The following is a 23,266-nucleotide window of genomic DNA, read 5'->3' as shown; positions in this document are numbered from 1 at the left end:
TGGGGACACACAATGGTCAAGACAACGATAATTATCAAATGTCATCTTGGCCATCATCTTGGTTTGGACAATTCTGACACCATTCAGTAGAAAACCCTATAACACTTCCAGTACATAATTCTTGCTCTTCCTTTCATTTTGCATGCTCCTAAGGAAGTGTTGGCTTTTATGTTTGTGGATATTTAGCATAGATAGAGAAAAGAGGGTCACTAATCCCCATACATGTTCCTTTATAAGCCCAATAGCCTTAAAAGACTCCTTCCTTAGGCTATTCTTCCCAGGCAGAGTGAGCTGTTTCCAATTGTCTCTTGCAGATTCATTTTCAAGTTCTTAATCCTTGTTAAAGTAATTTCAAAATTTCACAAACACAATCTCAATCATAATGCTGCTTTTTTCAAGGCTTACAGTGGATCTTAGCTGACTCCTATATTTGCTTAGTGCCTTTAAATTTTAAATTTTTATATATTGTTGACATGAAAATACAAAATATCATAAAGCACAATCATTGCCATCAGAAATGAATAATTTGATCAACAATGAGGGATTTAGATGAGGTAATTGCTAAAAGTAAATTCATTTTACAATTAAGCAAAGTAAGATTCAAGTTATTCCTCCCCAGAAGCCAAGCAGATGCCAGTGCCATGCTTTTACAGCCATCAGAACCATGAGTCAATTAAATACTTTTTCTTTATAAATTGCCCACTTTCAGGGATTTCTTTATAGCAATGCAAGAATTGCCTAACACAGAAAATTGGTAGTGGCAGTGGGGCATTGCTATAAAGATACCTGAAACTATGGAAGTAATTTTGGAACTGGGTAATGGGCAGAGGTTGGGGAGTTTGGGGGGCTCAAAAAAGACAGAAAGATGAAGGAAGGTTTGGAACTTCTTAGAGACCATTTAAATGATGGTGACCAAAATGCCAATAGTGATATGGATGGTGAAGGCCAGGCTGCTGAGGTCTCAGATGGAAATGAGAAACTTATTGGGAACTGGAGCAAAAGTCACATGTGTTATGCCTTGGCAAAGATCTTGGCTGCATTCTGTTCATGCCCTAGGGATCTGTGGAAGTTTGAACTGAAGAGTGATAATTTAGGGCATCTGGTGGAGGAAATTTCTAAGCAACAAAGTGTTCAGATGTGATCTGGCTGCATCTAACAACCTATGGTCAGATATGGGAGCAAATAAATGATTTAAAGTTGGAATTTTATGTCAAGGAGAAGCAGAATATAAAAGTTTGGAAAACTTACAGCTTGGCCATGTGGTAGAAAATAAAAGCCCATTTTCAGGAGAAGAATCCAAGCAGACTTTGGAGCAACAATTTGCTAGAGAGATTTGCATAACTAAAAATGAAGCCAAGTGCTATTAACCAAGACAATGGGAAAAGGTCTTGAAAGCATTTCAAATACCTCTGTGACAACCACTCTCATCATAGGCCCAGAGACCTAGGATGGAAGAATGGTTTTGGGGGCCAGAACCAGGGCCTCATTGCCCTGTGCAGCCTCAGGATACTGCTGTCCACATCCAGGCTGCTCTGGTTCCAGCTGGGGGTCAAAGGGGCCAAGGTACCCCTTGGGCCACCACTCTAAAGGGCACAGGCCAAAAGGGTTGGTGGCTTCCATTTGGTGTTAAGCTGGCAGAAACAGAGTACAAGAGTGAAAGAAACTTGGCAACCTCCACCTAGATTTCAGAAGATATACGAGAAAGCCTGGGTACCCAGGAATCCTGCTGCAGGGGTAGAACCCTCACAGAGAACCTCTACTAGGGAAGTGTTGAAGGAAAATGTGGGATTGGAGGCCCCACACAGAGTCTTCACTGGGGAATTCCCTAACGGAGCTGTGGGAAGGGGGCCACCATCCACCAGACCCCAGAAGGATAGATCCACCAGCATCCTGTACCCTGTACCTGGAAAAGCACAGAAACAGAACTGCCTAAAGCCTTGGGAGCCCACCCCTCACACCAATGCGCCCTGGATGTGGGACATGGCATCAAAAGAGATTATTTTGGAGCTTTAAGATTTAATGACTGCCCCCCTGGGTTTCAGACTTGCATGGGGCCTGTAGCCTCTTCCTTTTGGCCCTTTGGAGTGGAAATATTTACCAATTGCCTGTACCACCATTGTATCTTGAAAGTAAATAATTTGTTTTGATTTTACAGGTTCATGGCTGGAAGGAAATCAGCTCCAAATGAGACTCTGTACTTGAGACTTTGGACATGTGAGTGATGCTACAGTGAATTGAGACTTCTGGAGAACTGTTGAGAAGGCATGATTGTATTTTGTGATGTGAGAAAAACATGAGATTTGAGGGGTCAGGGGAGAAATAACATAGTTTGTATGTTGTCCAACTATATTATTCCTCCCCTAACCCCTCAAATCTCATATTTTTCTCTAAATGTCATGTTGAAATCCCTCTAAATCACATGTTGAATTATAATCCCCAATGTTGGAGGTAGGGCCTAGTAGGAGGTATTTGGGTCACAGGGGTAGATTCCTTAGGGCTTTGTGCTATCCTCATGATAGTGAGTAAGTCTCATGAGATCTGGTTGTTTAAAAGTGCGTGATACCACCCCACCCATCTCTTGTGTCTGCTCCAGCCATGCAATGTGCCTGCTCCTGCTTCACCTTTGACCATGGGTAAAAGCTCCCTGAGGTCTCTCCAGAAGCTGAGCAGGTGCCAGCATCATCATGCTTGTACAGTCTGCAAAACCATCAGCCAGTTAAACTCCTTTTCTTTGTAAATTACCGTGTCTCATCTATTTCTTTAAAGAAACCCAAGAATAGCCTAACACGTTGTTATTTCTCTCTTAACTATGCTTTTGGTAATATTTTATTCCTCGGGCTTAGGTGTCAAACTTGGGTCTACAAAAATATTCTTTTATTACTTCTATTAATACTTCTTTACTTTCATTGTTTAATATTTAAATCTTTTGCAATGTGGAATTTATCTGGTAGGAGGTATGTTTGGTTTTCTTGTTTGTGTATTTGTTTATTTTCCAATAGCCGGCCTTATTGTCCTAACATAATTTATTGAAAAATATGTTATTTCTCCTACTTACTTGAAACATCAATATACTCTTACATATAGTTACAATATTCATAAGAATATGCTTAGGAATTCTAGATAACACTAAGAAACTTAAAATTTAATGGTTTAAAGTTTTCAGAAAGTTTACAATACTGTACTTATTACCATGAAAAGATAATAGAAAATTATCAACTTCGCAGGAGTCTTCAAAAGATGTCAATACAATTGCAATTTATCCAATTGGGTTGCTGTAAATTTCATAGATAATTTTAAAAGGTAAAGTATTTATTCTTGCATTTGGCTTTAAGCAAGTTCTAGATGTACTGGGTAGTATTTAAATAAATGGTCTTATATTTATAAAATTAAAAGTTGTGAAAATTGTCCCAGAGGGAAAGAAAAAGGAATAACAAACAAATAATAACAAAATAATATTTTAGGGGTTCCTTAGATGATAATATGTAAGCTAATTTTTGCAACTAGGTTAAGAGGTAGGAAAATTGCATTCTAGACTGAAAAAGATCACAGAAGTCCCAGGTGAGGAAGAACTTGGTACATTTCAAAAGTACAAGAACACCGATATTTGCTGAAATGTTGTAAATATGGGAAAGAAAGGTGAAAAATGGCTTGATAGGTAGACAGAGGTCAGGTCATAGAGGAATTCCTTTTCAGCATGTTAAAGATTTTGGAGTTTAAACTGCATGCAATAGTGTATTAGTCCATTTTCACACTGCTATAAAGAACTTCCTGAGACTGGGTAATTTACAGAGGAAAAAGGTTTAATTGACTCACAGTTCCACATGGCTAGAGAGGCCTCAGGAAACTTACAATCATGGTGGAAGAGGAAGCAGACATATCTTACATGGTGGCAGGGAAGAGAGAGAGAAATAGAGAAAGAAAAGCCCAGGAGAAACTGCCATTTATAAAACCATTATGTCTTATGAGAACTCCCTCACTATCACGAGAATAGCATTGGGAAAACCGCCCCCATGATCCAGTCACCTCCCACCAGGTCTCTCCCTCAACACCTGGGGATTACAATTGAAGATGAGATTTGGGTGGGGACACAAAGTCTAACCGTATCATCCCATCCCAACCCCTCCCAAATCTTATGTCCTTACATTTCAAAACCAATCATTCCTTCCCAACAGTCCCCCAAAGCCTTAACTCATTTCAGCATTAACTCAAAATTCCAAGTCCAAAGTCTCATCTGAGACAAGGCAAGTCCCTTCTGCCCATGAACCTGTAAACTCAAAAGCAAGTTAGTTACCCACAACGGGATACAGGCATTTTATAAATGCTTCCATTCCAAATGGAAGAAATTGACCAAAACAAATGGCTACAGGCCCCATGCAAGTCTGAAGTCTGGTGGTGGGGGCAGCCATTAAATCTTAAAGCTCCAAAATAATCTCCTTTGACTCCATGTCTCACATCCTGGTCATGCAGATGCAAGGAGTGAGCTCCCACAGTCTTGGGCAGCTCCACTCTTGTGGCTTTTCAGGGTACAGTACCCATCCTGGCTACTTTCACAGGCTAGCGTTGAATGTCTGCAGCTTTTCTAGGTGCATGGTGCAAGCTGTTGGCGGATCTACCATTCTGAGGTCTGGAGATTGTGGGTCTTTTTTCACAGATCCACTAGCAGTGCCCCAGTGGGGACCCTGTGTTGGGGCTCCAACCCCACATTTCCCCTTTGCACTGCCCTACTAGAGGCTTTTCACAAGGGCTTCACCCCTGCAATAAACTTCTGCCTGGACAGTCAGGCATTTCCATACATCCTTTGAAATTTAGGTGGAGGTTCCCAAACCTCAATTGTTGACATCTGTGCACTCACAGGCCCAACACCATGTGGAAGCTGCCAAGGCTTGGGGCTTGCACCCTCTGAAGCAACAGCCTGAGTTGTACCTTGGCTCCGTTTAGCCATGGCTGGAGCTGAAGCAGCAGGGATGCAGGGCACCAAATCTTGAGACTTCACAGAGCAGGGAAGCCCTGGGCTCAGCCCAGGAAACCATTTTTTCCTTATAGGCCTCCAGGCCTGTGATGGGGGGGCTGCCACCAAGATCTCTGACATGCCTTGGAGACATTTTCCCCATTGTCTTGGTGACCAACATTCAGTTCCTTGTTACTTATGCAAATTTGTGCAGCTGGCTTGAATTTTCCCCCAGAAAATGAGTTTTTTTTTCTATTGTATAGTCGGTTTGCAATTTTTTAAAACTTTTATGCTCTGTAATCTCTTGAATACTTTGCTGCTTAGAAATTTCTTCTGCCAGATACCCTAAATCATCTCTGTCAAGATCAAAGTTTCACAAATCTGTAGGGTAGGAGCAAAATGCCACCAGGATCTTTGCTAAAGCATAGCAAGAGTCACCTTTACTCTAGTTCCCAATAAGTTCCTCATCTCCATCTGAGACCATTTCAACCTGGACTTCATTGTCCACATTACTCTCAGAATTTTGGTCAAAACCATTCAACAAGTCTCAGGGAAGTTCCAAACTTTCTCACATCCTCCTGTCTTCTGAGTCCTGCAAGACTCTAGGACGTTCCAAACTTTCCCACATCTTCCTGTCTTCTTCTGACCCCTCCAAACTGTTCCAACCTCTGCCTGCTACCCAGTTTCAAAGTTGCTTCCACATTTTTGGGTATCTTTATAGTATTACCTCACTCCTGGCACCAATTTAAGTTTCTGAAGGCCTTCCCAGCCATGCAGAACTGTGTCAATTAAACCTCTTTACTTAACAAATTATCCAGTCCCGGGAAGTTATTTATAGCTGTGTGAGAAGAGACTACTTACAATCATGGCGGAAGGGGAAGCAGGCACATATTACATTGCATCAGGTGAGAGAGAGAGCATGTGTCAGTGCAGGAAAAGCTACCATATATGAAACCATCAGATCTCATGAGCATTTACTCACTACCTTGAGAACAGCATTGGGGAAACTGCCCCCATAATCCAATCACTTCCCACAAGGTCACAACTCTAACCACCTGGGGATGACAATTCAAGATGAGATTTAGGCGAGGACACAAAGCCTAACCATATCAAATAGGTATCCATTGAAACATTTTGATTCAAGAGGGTGATTTTTTAAAATGCTGGTAGCTGCTGGGTAGAGCATGTACTGTAAGTTGCAAGAGTAGAAAGAGGGAGACTGGTATAGTTGTGGTTTATTTTTGGATAGTAACAATAAAGGTGAGAGTTCAGATTCAGAATATATTTGAAATATGAGATTGACAAGACTTGGTAAGATATATTGTAGGTGGTAATTGATGAAGAAGAAGGTTTCAAGGACTATAACCATACTTCTGGCATAAGCAACAAAATAGATGGGCATCCTCTTTTTTAAGATGAGAAGTGATGGAGAAAGAGCATTATCTTGTGGTCGGGGCATGGCAGGGACAAATGATAGGGAATTCAGTTTCCATTTTACCAGAACGGTCAGTTTTATGTAGGTACATGAATGCCACTATGTTTAGTCTACCAAAGTAGATACTTGAAGACAAGGTATAACCACTGAAATAGATACAGAGAAAAAAAAAGAACTGAGGTTAACATAATAATGCACTAATATAAAAGTAAAATTTGGTTTATTTGGTACCAAAAATCATACAGGAAGCATAACCAAACAGAAAATGGGGTTTGGCTTTCTTTGTGCTATATTTTTATAAATATGTTGTTGGTATGTGTTCCAAAATCAAGTGAAACTCCTATAAGTCTGATATATCTTAGTATACATTATCAGTAATAATTATAATTATGTTAAATTATTGTGTGCCATAGAGGTAACACATTTCCTTGTCAATTGTGTCTTTAACTATGGCTACCTTAAAACATTTTGTCATCCATAAACAATTGTTATCTTGTTTTGGTCCTCTTTAGAAGGTGGTTTTATAGTCAGCTATAAAGCTTTAACAGGTGCTCTTGAATGCAGGTTTCTGATAAATTTGGAGACTATGACATCAGAATAGAGGAAAAAACGTTCAGGACTCTTAAAGAGCTAAAATGTTCATTAACATCAAGCAGGACAGGAATTAACTGCATAAACTGAACTAATAGGAGACTGAAGTGATCTTTTTGACTGTTTGCTTAAATTGTTGCTAATCATTTATTTTGCTTTTCAGAGTCAAGGGAGCTTTTCTTTTTAGCTATTAACAGCTTTTAACAATTAAGTAAATTATACTCCTATGAACAAAATTTGGAGCATATTTGTTTCTCTCTGATTTCTCCAGAATTTGGAAACTATTTGTGAGTATTCTTAATTTATGGCAATATAGTTATTTGCATAAGTGCAATAAGAATATGTTTTCTTTTGTTACAGGACACAATTGGAGAAACTAGTTATTTTACCAAGGCTTTGACGAGAATAGTATGCTCTCCTTTAAGGAATCAAACTTGACTTATGGAGCCAATAAAGCCCTTGGAATTGGCCTCATATTTTGTGTACACAGTCCCTGTACAGGGTTTCTGGTCTGTGGTAAGTAAAGAATGTCACTTTCTGATAGGCCAGGAGCCCCAAGTTATCTTACAACTTCAAGAGGAGAGGAATTCACCTAACTCATAGATATTTGATTGTACAAATTCATAGCTGGGCTTGGCTTTAAAAAGGTCTTATCTCAGATTCTTTCTATGGAACACACTTTCATCAAAGCCAATTTAAAAGGTCTATGTGTAAAATAATTTTTCTTGCTGCACTGTGTACAAATAATTAGGCCAAGTATAAGAAAACAAATCAGTCCTACCATGATTTGTCTTTCAATAAAAATGGGAAACTGGAGGAAAATTATGTTTCAAAAACTATAGTACACCTGTTGTTAAATTCTAGTACTGCCTGATGTTTTAAAATTTTTTATTATTTTGTACAGTTTGGATTAAATTCTAATTTTTCTCGCTACAAGTCTCCAAAATAATGTCTTCAGTTTTTTCCTGTTTCTTTTCCGTTTTCCCCATTTTTCCTAATTGGAAATCACTGAAACTAAGCTGTGCTTTCTTAAAGCCCTGTGAACTGAAGACTAGGCAGCTTAAACTTCAGAAGAAAATTGAAGCAACCTATTTATATATGTTGCTGTTGCACACTATTATATTTCAGGAGGTGCTGCCTCTAACCCAGAGAGTTTCCGGGGGTTAGAGGCAGCAATCGGGAACAAATCGACTTCTTCCACTCCAGTATTGCATTTGGTGCCCCATAATGATGGCCCCCTCTCAGCAAGAAGTAGCCAGAAAGATTATGATGCTCCATCTCCCTATGATTCTTGTGATAAGTAAATATACAAGCATGATAGGAATCATGTGCAAATTGACAATGGGGATTGTGGCAGGCCAGGTCTCACTAATGCAGGCCTCCATAACAACTGTTTCAGTACAGACTGAGTGGTTAAGTTAAATATTAAAAGCCAGTGCCCTTATACAAAGGCTGGAACGTAAAAAATAAAATGCTCACCAAGAGTTTTGCTGAGGCTTTAAAGAATGAAAAAATAACGAAGGAATTCTTAACAGGACCATTTAGGACTAAACAAGTTTTATTGTGAGTCTGAAGAAACTCCCCAGGCCTCCACAAACAAGTTTGTTTATATTTATTTATTTATTTATTTATTTAATTTTGATACAGAGTCTCGCTCTGTCTCCCAGGCTGGAGTGCTGTGGCCCGATCTTGGCTCATTGCAAGCTCCACCTCCTGGGTTCAAGTGATTCTCCTGCCTCAGTCTTGCCAGTAGCTGGGACTACAGGCATGTGCCACCAAACCCGGCTAATTTTTTGTATATTTTTTTTTTTATTACAGATGGGATTTCACCGTATTAGTGAGGATGGTCTCAATCTCCTGACCTCATGATCTGCCCGCCTCGGCCTCTCAAAGTGCTGGGATTACAGGTGTGAGCCACCATGCCTGGCCCATAAACAAGTTTATTAAGGGGTCTGAAGGAACTCCCAAACCTCTGGGATTTAGCAGGAGACAAGATAAGTGTAATCACCCCAGCACCTGGACCCATTTAGATTCAGTAAATTTATTTCAGCTCCAGAAGAAGGTCTTTAGGACTCAGGCCTTAGTTATAGATTAAAAGAAGTTAATCATTAATGTCTTTAGATTAATGCACGCTTACATGTAGATATATGGCTTAGACAGTATGTAAGCTCTGGAAAATTTTGAGTTGGTTGGGCAATAATTTCCAGGCTTTCTCCTTGTAACCGGTTTCAGAAATAAAAACTCTCTTCCTCCCCAGTTCATCTGCATCTTGTTATTGGGCCACAAGAAATAGCAGCCCGGCCTTCAGTTTGACCTGGGAACAGGAGGAATAGTTTGATGAGGTAAGTAAGCATCAAATCTTGAAAGTCCTCTATGCTGGTGTTTGAATGCTATCTTGTGAACTCTGTAACTCAATTTAAGCGTTTTCAGCATGAAAAAATAATCAGATATGTATTTTGGAAAAATTACTTTGCCTGTGGTATGGCAAATGGGCCATAAGGGGACACAGGCTATAAGACAGAGACCAGAGACTTCTGGAAATGAGCAGTTAAGAGATATGAGACCAAAACTCAGTGCAAGGAAATCCTCTTAATCTTCAGAAATTGAAGTCCTTATCAAAATAGGGCAGCAGAGCAGACATGCTAACAGCTCAGAGGAAAATCACTGCTGTTCTGGACCACATCTACTCCTGTCTACCTGCAGGCCAGCAGGACTTGAGCTGCAAAGGTGGCTGCTTGCCAAGATGAGTTTGTTTGAAGCTATGGTTCTGCAGCCTGAGTCATTAGCCCTCCCTCCCATATATGATCCTTTCTATTCACCTAAGCTTTCCCTCTAGGCCCCAAGATAGGCCACTGGGAACCTCAGTAGACTGTGTTCCCTGAACAACAGAGTGCCTCATTAGCTACTTTTTAATGAGGTCACAGCCTGTGACTGCTCATTAATAGACTGGCTAGTCAGCATCCCCAAGGGTAGGAGAGACTGAAGACGGAAGTCAGTGATTATAGAGCCTAAGTGTAGCTGTGTTAGAGGGAGAAAGAACTTAGTAGAGACTCTGAGGCTTTTACTCTGAGGTCTCCAGGGTCACTTCCAGCTCTTAGAGACTATGATTCTGGAGAACATCTTGAGGGACCAGGGCCTTGGTGGGAGGAAGTGACACAGAGTCAAGTGATCCCAGGCTTGTAACAGCTGTTGGTCTACAGAGATCCTTGAGGAAATCAAATGCTCTTCAAGTTCTCTTGGATGCTTATGGAAATGGAATATTGCTTTTGAAACCTTTTGTCACCTTGCCTTCCATAACCATGGATTTTCTTGCTATTCCCCGTACATGACTAAGTGCAGAGTATTTGGGTTATTTTCCAAGTCTTTTTAAATTGTATTTATCCTGGGAGTTAATTTATTGGCCCTCTTCTATACTGCTTGTTTACTGTCTCCTAGACATCCCGTTCATTCACAGGATTCCAACACATCACCCCTCTGGAGATGAAACTTGGGCATTGACTTCTATCTCCCACTAGGATCAGTGCTACAGCCTCCTAATTGTATTCCCTGCCTCCAGTCATGTTGCAGATTTACACATACACCTCATTCCCATTCAGCCCTTAGTCTCCCCAGAGTTCTTTCTAAACACACATGTGGTAATCTGTCTTAATCATGTTTAAATTCCTTATGAATCACCCTCATAATCAGAATGAAACCACTGTACTTAGCATGTCATACAAACCTTATAGTCCAGTTCTAATTTCTCTTTCAAATTTCAGTTCTCATCATACCCCATCCATACATTTGAATGGGGTATGATGAAAATAGTTTATCATGCTGAACTATTTTCTTTTCCCTTATACCATGCATTTTTAATTTCTCTAAATGTGCTTTTTTGGTTCTCTCAAAAATTTAGAGTCTAAAAATCCTGAGTTCAAATTGTGTGTCTGCTACTTACCAGATATGAAAATCACTCTATGTTTCTCTCCTTCTATTTCCTCTTCTGTGAATTGAGTGATAATATCCTGTGGATTTAATGCAAAGATGAAATGAGAATAATGAAACCTACTGTGAAGATGTTAAGAGGCCAGCCATTCATGTGGCACAGAGGTGCCACAGCCTGGCACCTCTGTGACAGCAGACGTACCAGGTCGGTTAATCAAATGATATTAGCCAACAACTAACACCTGTGGAACTTTATGACTTTTTGTCTATTCTTTGTTATTTTTTACATTTAAAGTAGTATATCAGTTATGTAAATTTCCCAATAGGTATTTGCTATTATTCATAACACAAGTAAATTATTAGGTTCCCTCCTTTTCCCAGTGAACAGAGTAAAGAAAGGAAGTAACATGTTAAATATGAGCTACATATTTGTCAACAAAGTGTTATTTACTCCTCACAGGTATTAATAAGAAGTATAGAATATGGCAAAGTAACAAGTAATGGGTGTCAAAGTTTGGGTTTGAATCTAGGTCTATCTGATTCCAAAATATCAACTTTAAGATAGCATATTTAATCTCTAAAATATAAAGAAAAAATCTAAGAGTCTAGAAAGATATTTGGAAGTAAAGGAATGTAATATGGGCAGCCAAGAGGCTTCAGGAGAGTCATAAGAGAGAGAAAAAGAACCTTTGAGGCCAATAGACACAAATGGATGTCATATCACCATATTGTAAACTATTTCTTTGGGGTAATTGAAAGAAATGAATAGTTACTTTTTATTCTCTAATTCAAGCTCTTTATTCTCTAAATCAAGCTACTTGGGAAAGAATATGTCATCAACAGAAGGTAGATATTATTATTAAATCTTTATATCTTTACTCAATTCCTCTGCCTGCTATTCTTGCCTCTCACCCCATACTCACCATACCAAGTTAATCCCTACATATTATTTAAGATTCAACTCTAGTGTTTTCTCTCCTATGAATCTCTCCCTGATTCCTCTAGGCAAATCTGAGTTTGTTCTCCTTTGTACACATGTGATGTCTTGTATATATAACTTTTAAGCATTGAAGACATTGAAATTGTCTCTTTATAAGCATAGAGGATACAGTAAGAGCAGTTCATCATTCTTGTTTGTATCTCTGACACCTAGTCCAATGTCTGGCATATAGTAAGTACTCAATAAATGACTGAAGAAATGCATAGTTCCCAAATTGTTTCTCTAGCCTTGGCCTGTTCCATTCTTACTGAAAAGTGAGAATTGTCTCTGAGACATTTCTGCCTAAGTGTCAAGGCACATGTCAAACAACAAGCTCCCAGGACAAAATTTTCTCCCATTCTCTAAATCGTGAAAGAAAAATGTCTTATTACATATTTATTGCTTTTACCTCACTTTTCATTGACATATTATTTCATTTAATCAGTGAATATTCATACTGAATCCTGAAGGTACAACAATGAACAAGTTGCGTCCTCTAAGAGCTCATGGCTCCTTAAGTGAGACAACGTAAATACACAGATACAGACAAAAAGTGCCATGGAAAAGGCTTTACTATATTATAATTTTGCACTGATAAGTGCTGTCAAAGAAGTGTTCAACCAGTCTCCTAATCCTATTAGTTCCTCCTTGGCAACATCTTTTTACTCAAACCTTGGTTAAATACCCATTTTCACTTCCACTGCCATTAGTCTAGCCAGTGGATCTTCTCAGAGAACTTTCTGCCTGGGCATCCAGGCATTTCCATACATTTTCTGAAATCTAGGTGGAGGTTCCCAAACCTCAATTCTTGATTTCTGTGCACTCGCAGGCTCAACACCATGTGGAAGCTGCCAAGGCTTGGAGCCTGCATCCTCTGAAACCATGACTCGAGCTCTAGGTTGGCCCCTTTCAGCCGTGGCTGGGATGCAGGGCACCAAGTTCCTAGGCTGCACACAGCACGGGACCCAGACCTAGCCCATGAAAACATTTTCTTCTAGGCCTGTGGTGGGAGGGGTTGCCATGAAGCCCTCTTACATGCCCTGGAGACATTCTCCCCATTGTCTTCTGGATTAACACTGGCTGTTAGTTACTTATGCAAATTTCTGCAGCCAGCTTGAATTTCTCCTCAGAAAATGGGTTTTTCTTTTCTATCACTATAGGGAAAAGAATGAGAGATCAGACTGTTACTGTATCTATGTAGAAAGGGAAGACATAAGAAACTCCATTTTGACCTATACTCTGAACAATTGCTTTGCCTTGAGATGCTCTTATTCTATAACTTTGTCCCAACCTTGAGCTCACAGAAACATGTGTTGTATGGAATCAAGGTTTAAGGGATCTAGGGCTGTGCAAGATGTGCCTTTTTAACAAAATGTTTACAGGCAGTATGCTTGGTAAAAGTCATCGCCATTCTCCAGTCTCGATAAACCAGGGGCACAATGCACTGCGGAAAGCCGCAGGGACCTCTGCCCTGGAAAGCCGGGTATTGTCCAAGGTTTCTCCCCATATGATAGTCTGAAATATGGCCTTGTGGGATGGGAAAGACCTGACCATCTGCCAGCTCGACACCTGTGAAAGGTCTGTGCTCAGGAGGATTAGTAAAAGAGGAAGGCCTCTTGCAGTTCAGACAGAGGAAGGCCACTGTCTCCTGCCTGCCCCTGGGAACTGAACGTCTTGGTATAAAACCCGATTGTACATTTGTTCAGTTCTGAGATAGGAAAAAAGCTGCCCTGTGGCGGGAGGTGAGACGTGTTGGCAGCAATGCTGTTCTGTTACTCTTTACTCCACTGAGATGTTTGGGTGGAGAAAAGCATAAATCTGGCCTACGTGCACATCCAGGCATAATACCTTCCCTTGAACTTATTTGTGACACAGATTCCTTTGCTCACATGTTTTCTTGCTGACCTTCTCCCCGCTATCAACCTGCTCTCCTGCCACATTCCTCTTGCTGAGATCGTGAAAATAATAATTAATAAATACTAAGGGAACTCAGAGACTGGTGCCGGTGCAGGTCCTCCGTATGCTGAGCGCCAGTCCCCTGGGCCCACTTTTCTTTCTCTACACTTTGTCTCTCTGTCTTATTTCTTTTCACAGTCTCTTGTCTCACCTGACGAGAAATACCCACAGGTGTGGAGAGGCTGGCCCCCTTCAATCTCACATTGTCAGGCTGCAAATTTTCTGAACTTTGCAGTTCTAACTTTCTAAATTTTGCAGGGATACTCTGCTTCCCTTATAAAACTGAGTGCTTTTAATAGCACCCAAGTCACATCTGAATGCTTTGCTGCTTAGAAATTTCTTCTGCCAGATACCCTTAATCTTCTCTCTCAAGTTCAAAGTTCCACAAATCTCTAGGCCAGGGGCAAAATGCCACCAATCTCTTTGCTAAACATAACAAGAGTCACCTTTGCTCCAGTTCCCAACAAGTTCCTCATCTCCATCTGAGACCACCTCAACCTGGACTTTATTGTTCATGTCACTATCAGCATTTTTGTCAGTCATTCAACAAGTCTCTAGGAAGTTCCAAAGTTTCACACATTTTCCTGTCTTCTTCTGAGCCCTCCAAACTGTTTCAACCTCTGCCTGTTACCCAGTTCCAAGTCACTTCCACATTTTCAGGTATCTTTTCAGCAACACTGAGCTCTACTGGTGCAAATTTACGGTATTCATGTTCACACTGCTGATAAAGACATTCCTGAGACTGGGCAATATACAAAAGAAAGAGGTTTAATTGGACTTATAATTCCACGTGGCTGGAGAAGTCTCACAATCAGGCAGAAGGCAAGAAACAGCAAGTCACGTCTTACATGGATAGCAGCAGGCAAAGAGAGAGCTTGTGCAGGGGAATTCCTCCTTCTAAAACCATCAGATCTCATGAGAGCAATTCACTATCACAAGAATAGCATGGGAAAGAACTTGCTCCCATGATTCAATTACTTCCTGTTGGGTTCCTTCCACAACATGTGGGAATTCAAGATGAGATTTGGGTGGGGACACAGCCAAACCATATCAATTACTCTTTTCTCCCCTTTTCATACTGTACTCTTTGTAAAGAGGTCACCATGATAAGCCCACACTCAAAAGCTAGGGAGTAACGTTCCACCTCCTCATGGGCAAAGTAACTAAATAAATTATGTTGAATTCTTCTAGACAGACTTTTTGAGCCTTCCTCATTTATTTACTTATTCAATCATTTATTTACATCATATATACTCATAAACATTTATTTTATATTTTGGTTTATAATCCAATACTACCTTATTTGTTGTTCAAATATTACAGCTTTGGCTACTGGGAGCTCTTCATTTGGTTTCTGTGTTCCTTTGACATACCCAATAATGTGGGATTTTTTTCCATCACTTTCTTATTTTCTGCATTACAAGAGTCTCCAGGATCATCTTGCACACTTCCTGCCTCAGTCCCAGAATCAACCATTTCTCCAGGGAATACGAGTTCCTTTTAATGGAAGATTTTATTAGAAAGAAATATCTGAGTATTAGGTATCCATCTTAAGTTTTTGCATAAATATTAATGTATATCCCCAGTTACATTGTGTTCCATTGTAGTCTATGGAAAATCCGCAAGTTTCGAATCAGTCTCCAATTAATGAAATCGAGATTTTTTTTTTACATTATTTTTCAAGCAAAATGTGCTGAATTAGCAAAAGTATCAACAGATTAACAGACATCCTATAGAATGGAAGGAAATATTTGCAAATTATGCATCTGATAAAGGTCTAATATCCTGCAGCTATAAGGAATGTAAACAAATTTACAAGTAAAAACCAAAGAACTCCATTAAAAAGTGGGCAAAGAATATGAACAGACACCTTTCAAAAGAAGACATACATGTGGCCCAAAAAGCACATGAGAAAAAGCTCAATATCATTAGAGAAATGCAAATCAAAACCACAATGAGATACCATCTTACACCAGTCAGAATGGCTATTATTAAAAAGTCAAAAATTAACAGATGCTAGCAAGATTATGGAGAAAAGGGCATGCTTAAACACTGTTAATAGGAGTGTAAATTAGTTCAACTATTGTGGAAAGCAGAGTGGCAATTCCTCAAAGAGCTAAAAACAGAACTACCATTTGACCTAGCAATCCCATTACTGGGTATATACCCGAAGGAGTACAAATCACTCTACCATAAAGACACATGCATGCCTATGTTCATTGCAACACTATTTACAATAGTAAAGACATTGAATCAACTTAAATGCCCATCAATGGCAGATTGGATAAAGAAAATGTGTTACATATATACCATGGGATATTATGCAGTCATCAAAAAAGAACTAGATCATGTCCTTTTCAAGAACATGGATGGAGCTGGAGACTATTATCCTTAGAAAACCAAAGCAGGATAATTTATAATTCTTTGGGTATATACCCAGTAATGGGATGGCTGGGTCATATGGTACATCTAGTTCTAGATCCTTGAGGAATCACCATACTCTTTTCCATAATGGTTGAACTAGTTTACAATCCCACCATTGCAGCACTATTCACAATAGCAAAGACTTGGAATCAACCCAAATGTCCATCAGTGACAGATTGGATTAAGAAAATGTGGCACATATACACCATGGAATACTATGCAGCCATAAAAAAGGATGAGTTTGTGTCCTTTGTAGGGACATGGATGCAGCTGGAAACCATCATTCTTAGCAAACTATCACAAGAACAGAAAACCAAACACCGCATGTTCTCACTCATAGGTGGGAACTGAACAAGGAGATCACTTGAACTCAGGAAGGGGAACATCACACACCGGGACCTATCATGGGGAGGGGGGAGGAGGGAGGGATTGCATTGGGAGTTATACCTGATGTAAATGACGAGTTGATGGGTGCAGCACACCAACATGGCACAAGTATACATATGTAACAAACCTGCACGTTATGCACATGTACCCTACAACTTAAAGTATAATAATAATAAATAAATAAATTAAAAAAAAAAAAGAAAACCAAAGCAGGAACAGAAAACCATATACCATTTATTCTCATTTACAAGTAGGACCTAAATGATGAGAACATATGGATACAAAAAGGGAGCAACAGACACTGGGGCCTACTTGAGGGTGGAGGGTGGAAGGAGGGAGAGAATCAGGAAAAAAATAACTAATGAATACTAGGCCTAGTACTTGGGTGACAAAATAATCTGTACAAAAACCTCCCATGACATATATCCCTGAACTTAAAAGTTTTTTAAACAATGGTGCTACATTTAAAAAATAATTTCGGCCAGGCATGGTGGCTCACGCCTCTAATCTCAGCACTTTAGGAGACTGAGGCGGGTGGATCACAAGGTCAGGAGATTGAGACCATCCTGGCCAACATGGTGAAACCCCATCTCTACTAAAAATACAACAATAAGCTGGGTGTGGTGGTGTGTGCCTGTAATTCCAGCTACTTGGGAGGCTGAGGCAGGGGAATTGCTTGAACCAGGGAGTCAGAGGTTGCAGTGAGCTGCGATCATGCCACTGCACTCTAGCCTGGTGACAGAGCAAGACCCCGCTTCAAAAAAAAAAAAAATTTTTTTTCTAGCCTGGTGACAGAGCAAGACCCCGCTTCAAAAAAAAAAAAAATTTTTTTTTCCTTTCTCCAAAATGACTGGCTTTTAAAAGCCTGGATCAGTTTAATATCATTTTATCTCTATCTTGTACTGTTCACTAGCTATTTCAAAATTAGGTAGATTCAATTCACCTGAACACCCAAGAGACTGGGGATGATGTCTCCTACATTTTCCTTAACAATGACCAGCCTAGGACCAACTAACAACAGCAAAAATTCTTATGCTAAAGTCTACATGTCTGCGTCCCACTTTCTGTACAGTTTCCTATTTCTTCCTCCTGGATTTAATAACAGCTATATTAGTCATATGTTCTTGTTATCTTGTAGTTTACCTAATTGTAGCTTACATTTCCCCATTAAAATGTAAGTTTTATGAGTACAGGAACCAAATTTGTTTTTGTTTTTCGTTTTACTTCCATAACCTAATGCTTAGGAGAATATTTGACATTTAGTAGATACTTAATGAACAATTATTCAGCATGCGATAGGTTTAACTAATATAAGTCGTTTAATTTCATCATAACACTAACTCTGTAAAATAAGAACATTTGTTATCTTTAAGAAATGTGAAAACCAAAGCTCAGCGAGTTTAACAAAATTGCTAAGCATTACAAGCCAGAGAGTTCCAGTGCTGAGATCAAATTTAGGTTGCTCTGACTTCAAACTCTTGTAGCGCTTCTCTATACAATGCTGCTTCCCCTAGCCTGGAGTTTGGTTTTTCTTTCTTGAATTTTATCCTATTGGCATCTGAAATTCATTATATTCTCAAAGGATGATAGATTCAAACAAGACCAGGTTCCCTGAGAAAAGGAAGGAAGAGCCTAGAAACACCTGGGGGAAAATACAGGTGTCATCCCTTCGACTAGTAGCAAGGACAAAAGAGGCACAGGTGGGAACAACTCTCTCAAAACCAGGACCGAGAGCTTGGCCAAACTTCATAGTGCACTTACTTGCCTCTGACACACAAGGCAGCAGTGAGCTGGCTACAGCTCCAGCCATTAATAGCTCAGCCAGGACAGGGAATAAGACTTCCCTGGTTCTTCTTTTGGCTTTGCCAAAACAGAAATAGAGATGTTATATTACATGCTTGAAGGACATGCATGAAGCATGGATGTCAGCCAGAGCTGAACAAGGCAGATGTTCCTGTTGGACACAGGTAAGGTGTTTTTTTGTTTTTGTTTTTGTTTTTTTTTTTTCCCAAGGACTGAATGTACCAGAGGCCACTCTCCAAGTTCAGTTACTCAGCTGCACAAAATATGATCATAGTTTGGTGGATACCTAATTCTATTCTTCTGTCCACACTGGGAGATCTCATCAGTTCCTCTCTCCTTGGGCATCAGTTTCCCCATTCAATCTCATAAGATAAGTGAGATCTGGATTCACAAAAAGACTGACAGGCTTTTTCCAATTCTGTCCTCTAAAGTTTTCTGAGTCAGGAAGCTTCCAGGCTCTACAACCTTCACAGGACATATACCACCTTCAGGTCTTGATTTTCATCTAATTAACACTAAAAAGACTTGCCTCTGTGGAACATTTATGAGACAGAGAACATCAGGGCAAACTACTACTTTACAACAATTCTACAGTCAGGAAAGGCCTAGAAGAGTGGGTTCCAGGTCCTGGGACAGTCAGGTGATTAGCAAAGGGATGTTCCTAGGGAAGCTCTAGAGCAAGTTTGTCCAACCTGTGGCCCATGGGCCACATGCGGCCCAGGATGGCTTTGAATGTGGCCCAACACAAATTCGTAAACTTTCTTAAAACACTATAAGATTTTTTTGCATTCTTTTTGCTCATAAGCTATCATTAGTGTTAGTGCATTTTATGTGTGGCCAAGACAAGTTTTCTTTTTCCAGTGTGGCCCAGGGAAGCCAAAAGATTGGGTACCCCGTTCTAGAGGAACTGGAAAGAACCCTGTGGGCTGGCCATGGGCTGCCAACTTCTGCAATGCCTCTCCCGCACTGGAGACAGGGCACCAGCTTTTCTTCCCCAGTAGTTTTCAGAAGTTCTGTGGGAATCCCAGCAGGTATTTCTGCCCCTCCTTCTCCCCAATCTTCTCTGCCAGCACCACATACAACACATCTGTCATGAAATGAAGCTTCTAGGCCGGGCGCGGTGGCTCAAGCCTGTAATCCCGGCACTTTGGGACGCCGAGACGGCGGATCACGAGGTCAGGAGATCCAGACCATCCTGGCTAACACGGTGAAACCCCCTCTCTACTAAAAAATACAAAAAACTAGCCGGGTGAGGTGGTGGGCGCCTGTAGTCCCAGCCACTCGGGAGGCTGAGGCAGGAAAATGGCGTGAACCCGGGAGGTGGAGCTTGCAGTGAGCTGAGATCCGGCCACTGCACTCCAGCCTGGGCGACAGAGCGAGACTCCGTTTCAAAAAAAAAAAAAAAGAAAGAAAAAGAAAAAGAAATGAAGCTTCCAGTAAAAGTGCAGTTCTGACAAAAAAAAAAAAAAAAAAAAAAGTCATTGAGACAAATAAAAATTCTAATGGGGAACAAAAACTCTAAGAAGAATGAACTTTGTAGAACTTGTGTAATCCTTTGTACAATCAGTTGTCCAAAAACATGTATAAATAGCTTACTCTGTAAAAACACTGGGCTTCTTATAAAGATGACTAAGACAGTTTACACTATGGAGAAGTTTAAAGAGTGAGATATATATTGGTGGTAGAAATAGCTTAATAATTAAAAATATTTTTAAAGGATAGAGGAAAATACAGAAGATTACTAATCCTATCTGGAAGTATCACATGACAGACAGAGCTGAGTTTTGAGGATTTGAAGGAGTCAGACAGAGGAGGGGATGTGTGCAGGCAGACATGATGTCACATGCAAAGGCAGAGGCAAGCAAAAAGAACTCGGTTCAGTAAATAGTAAGAAGCTCAACAGTGAAGCAGAAGAAGGAGAGATGGATGTGGGAGACCAAAGATAACATTTCGGGTGTAGCTTAAGTTCATTTCACATGGCTTGTTGAAAACCCCAATTTTTTAATTATAAATTTTTCTCATTTAAGTTCAGGCTCTGCCATTTATTTTCCATATAATTACAAAATTTCTTATATATAAAAATATATATAATATATATTATATTATATATTATATATTATATATATATTTATATAATATATATTTAATAATATATATTTAATATATAATATATATTATATATATTTATATAAAATATATGTATTTAATATATATTATATATAAATGAACACATGTTCATTTTACAATGAATGACTTACATTGAATGTTATATTATATTTCATTTTATTATAATATTATGGTTACATAAAATTACATATCAGTTTGAAATTTGTTTATTCATCTCTAACATGGAGAGGATAATGGCACTTAAATCCTAGAGTTGTGAGAAAAAAATTAAGAGAATTACTATAAAGCACAAGGCATAAATATATTACGTACTCAGGGAATATTGCCAGCTTCATCATTATTATGATCATCACTTTCATTTTTGTGTTTTTATTGCTAATGCAGAGCAAATATACCTCACTGTAGAAAATTTGGAAATCCAGAAAAATAAAAATAAGAAAATTAATCCCCTTCTTTTACCACTTGAAATAGGTCACTTTTACATTTTGCATATAGCCCGTCAGTCTTTTTATATAGCATATATTTTTTAAAATTGATTCCTCAAGAAGCATAAATCACTTTTTTCTATATGTACCCATTTCAAGTTTATTAATAAATAGGTTAAATTTTGTATATACTACGTGTACAAAATGTACATGTACTTATTTTTACATGTTTGTCTTCCTCCAACTTTTCTGTAACTCTTCAAAAATAAGAGTTCAAGTGTTTCTGGTGTTTTGTTTTGTTTTGTTTTTGAGACAGGGTCTCTCTCTCTCTGTCACCCAGGCTGGAGTGCAGTAGCAGAATTATGGCTTACTGTAGCCTCAAACACCTGGGCTCAAGCCTCAGTCTCCCTAGTGGCTGGGACTATAGTTGTACATCACCATGCCTGGCTATTTAACTTTTTTTTTTTTTTTTTTTTTTTTTTTAGTAGAGACGAGTTCTTACTATGCTACCCCGTCTGGTATCAAACTTCTGAGTTCAAGCAATCCTTCTTCCTGAACCTCTCAAAGTGCTGGAATTACAAGTGTGAGCCATTGCATGCGACACAAGTATTTCTCTTTTCTTTTCTTTCTTTCTTTTTCTTTCTTTGTTGTTTTTGTTTGTTTGTTTTTTGAGACAGGTCTGCTCTGTTACTCAGGCTGCTGGAGTGCAATGGCACAATCTTGTCTCACTACAACCTCCGCCTTCTGGTTCAAGCAATTCTAATGCCTTAGCCTCTTGAGTAGCTGGGATTACAGGTGTGTCAAGCCATGCCCAACTTTTTTTTTTTTTTTTTTTGTATTTTTTAGTAGAGATGGAGTTTTGCCATGTTGGAGTTCCTGGCCTCAAGTGATCTGCCTACCTCGGCCTCCCAAGGTCTAGGATTACAGGCATGGGCCATGATTCCTGAAAAGCTTATGTTATGCAAACCTTTGCATTAAAAATATTATGGGGAAGTAGGGCTAGGGTTAGGACTAGACTCAAAATACATGCAACTTTAAAGACAAGGCATTAATCGAAACAACATTTGGTCCCCAGAGAGACAACTTAGACTGCCCAGGCAGGCAGGTCATTGAGGCTGGAGGTTGCCACAGTAGATATTTAAAATATACAACAACAGTAGAATGAAAATACCAACAATGCTTTGATTAGAACAGTCACGTTTGATGCTGAGACAGTTTGAACTGGGGTAGGGGGTAGTTCTTTTGTGGTCATGGGAATCAATGCCACTTGCCAGGAGCCAAAAGCTGCATAAAGCAAGGGATACTTCTCTCTGGGGATGAGGCCTAAGATTCAGGCACATTTTAAATTTTTTCTATAAAATAGACATAAGGGTTCCTGATGCCAAAGCCTAAAGACATTTACCTCATTGTTGAAGATTTGTCTTGCCCAAGAAAAACTTTCACATTACAATGAAATCACTCTCTGATTTTTCAGTTGTGTATGAAAGAAGAATAAATGAGTGGGTGGTCCAACTGAGAAATGATGGTGACCTGGAGTGGAATGATATGAGTAGGAACTAATTTAAAATAATTTTGGAGGAAGAATTGATAGGATTCTTAAAAGTAGATTACATGTGGGGAAATACATTGCTCAAGAGAAGAGGGCTGATTCTTGATCAGTTCCTGTAGTACAGCATAGGTGTTCTGAAAGCCTGGAAGAGATCCATAAAAGAGGTATAAAGTAAATGAATATTCTTTACACAGAAAGTCAAGCCTGAAGCTTTTTCCTTCATATCTCCATGTTATGAATCCCTTTCCACATTTTAAGAATATCTACCTTCAACCAATGGGAATTAGACTTGTCTTAGGACCAAAGACTTTCATCACAGGCCAGTTTTTCCTAGAATCAGATATGGAGCAAGGACTCAAGTAAAGCTGACTTGTTAAAGCAAAACCATTAATTGAATGGGGAAAGTTGAGTAGAAATGGAGAAGAGGCTAAACAAAGGTGCAATTTCAATTGAAATCCCAAACTCAAACTGATCCAGCAAGGAATTTCAGGACATTCATAAATCTCAGAGTTTGTTCACATTAGGACATAGGAAGTAGGCCACTCCAGCCATCCATTGGCTACTGGTGGACTGTGGGGTGAGCAAAGGAGACAAGTAAAACTCTCAGGCACCTCTGTGTCCTGGAGAGGGTTCCTAATGCCCAAGGACATTCTTTTGAAGGTTGCAGGTGTAAGCTGTTAGAAAGAAATCAAGTAAAGGCTATGCTAAGTGTTCTTAC

At 39.5% G+C, this 23,266-nt stretch overlaps 1 long non-coding RNA gene across 2 annotated transcripts in view; it reads right to left on the bottom strand.

The window, feature by feature from the left end:
- Nucleotides 1-23,266, bottom strand: part of LOC139357520 (uncharacterized) — a 140,160-nt gene that overhangs the window by 45,796 nt on the left and 71,098 nt on the right. For both annotated transcript variants that reach the window (XR_011610879.1, XR_011610878.1), the window contains exon 3: nt 10,912-10,978. This is a non-coding gene — a long non-coding RNA (uncharacterized lncRNA). The remainder of the gene's footprint in view (nt 1-10,911; nt 10,979-23,266) is intronic.

Source organism: Macaca nemestrina, chromosome 12, assembly GCF_043159975.1.
Source record: "Macaca nemestrina isolate mMacNem1 chromosome 12, mMacNem.hap1, whole genome shotgun sequence".
Classification (NCBI taxonomy): domain Eukaryota; kingdom Metazoa; phylum Chordata; class Mammalia; order Primates; family Cercopithecidae; genus Macaca; species Macaca nemestrina.
Note: the sequence above shows the minus strand (reverse complement) of the source record. Positions and strands in the feature narration are given on the sequence as shown.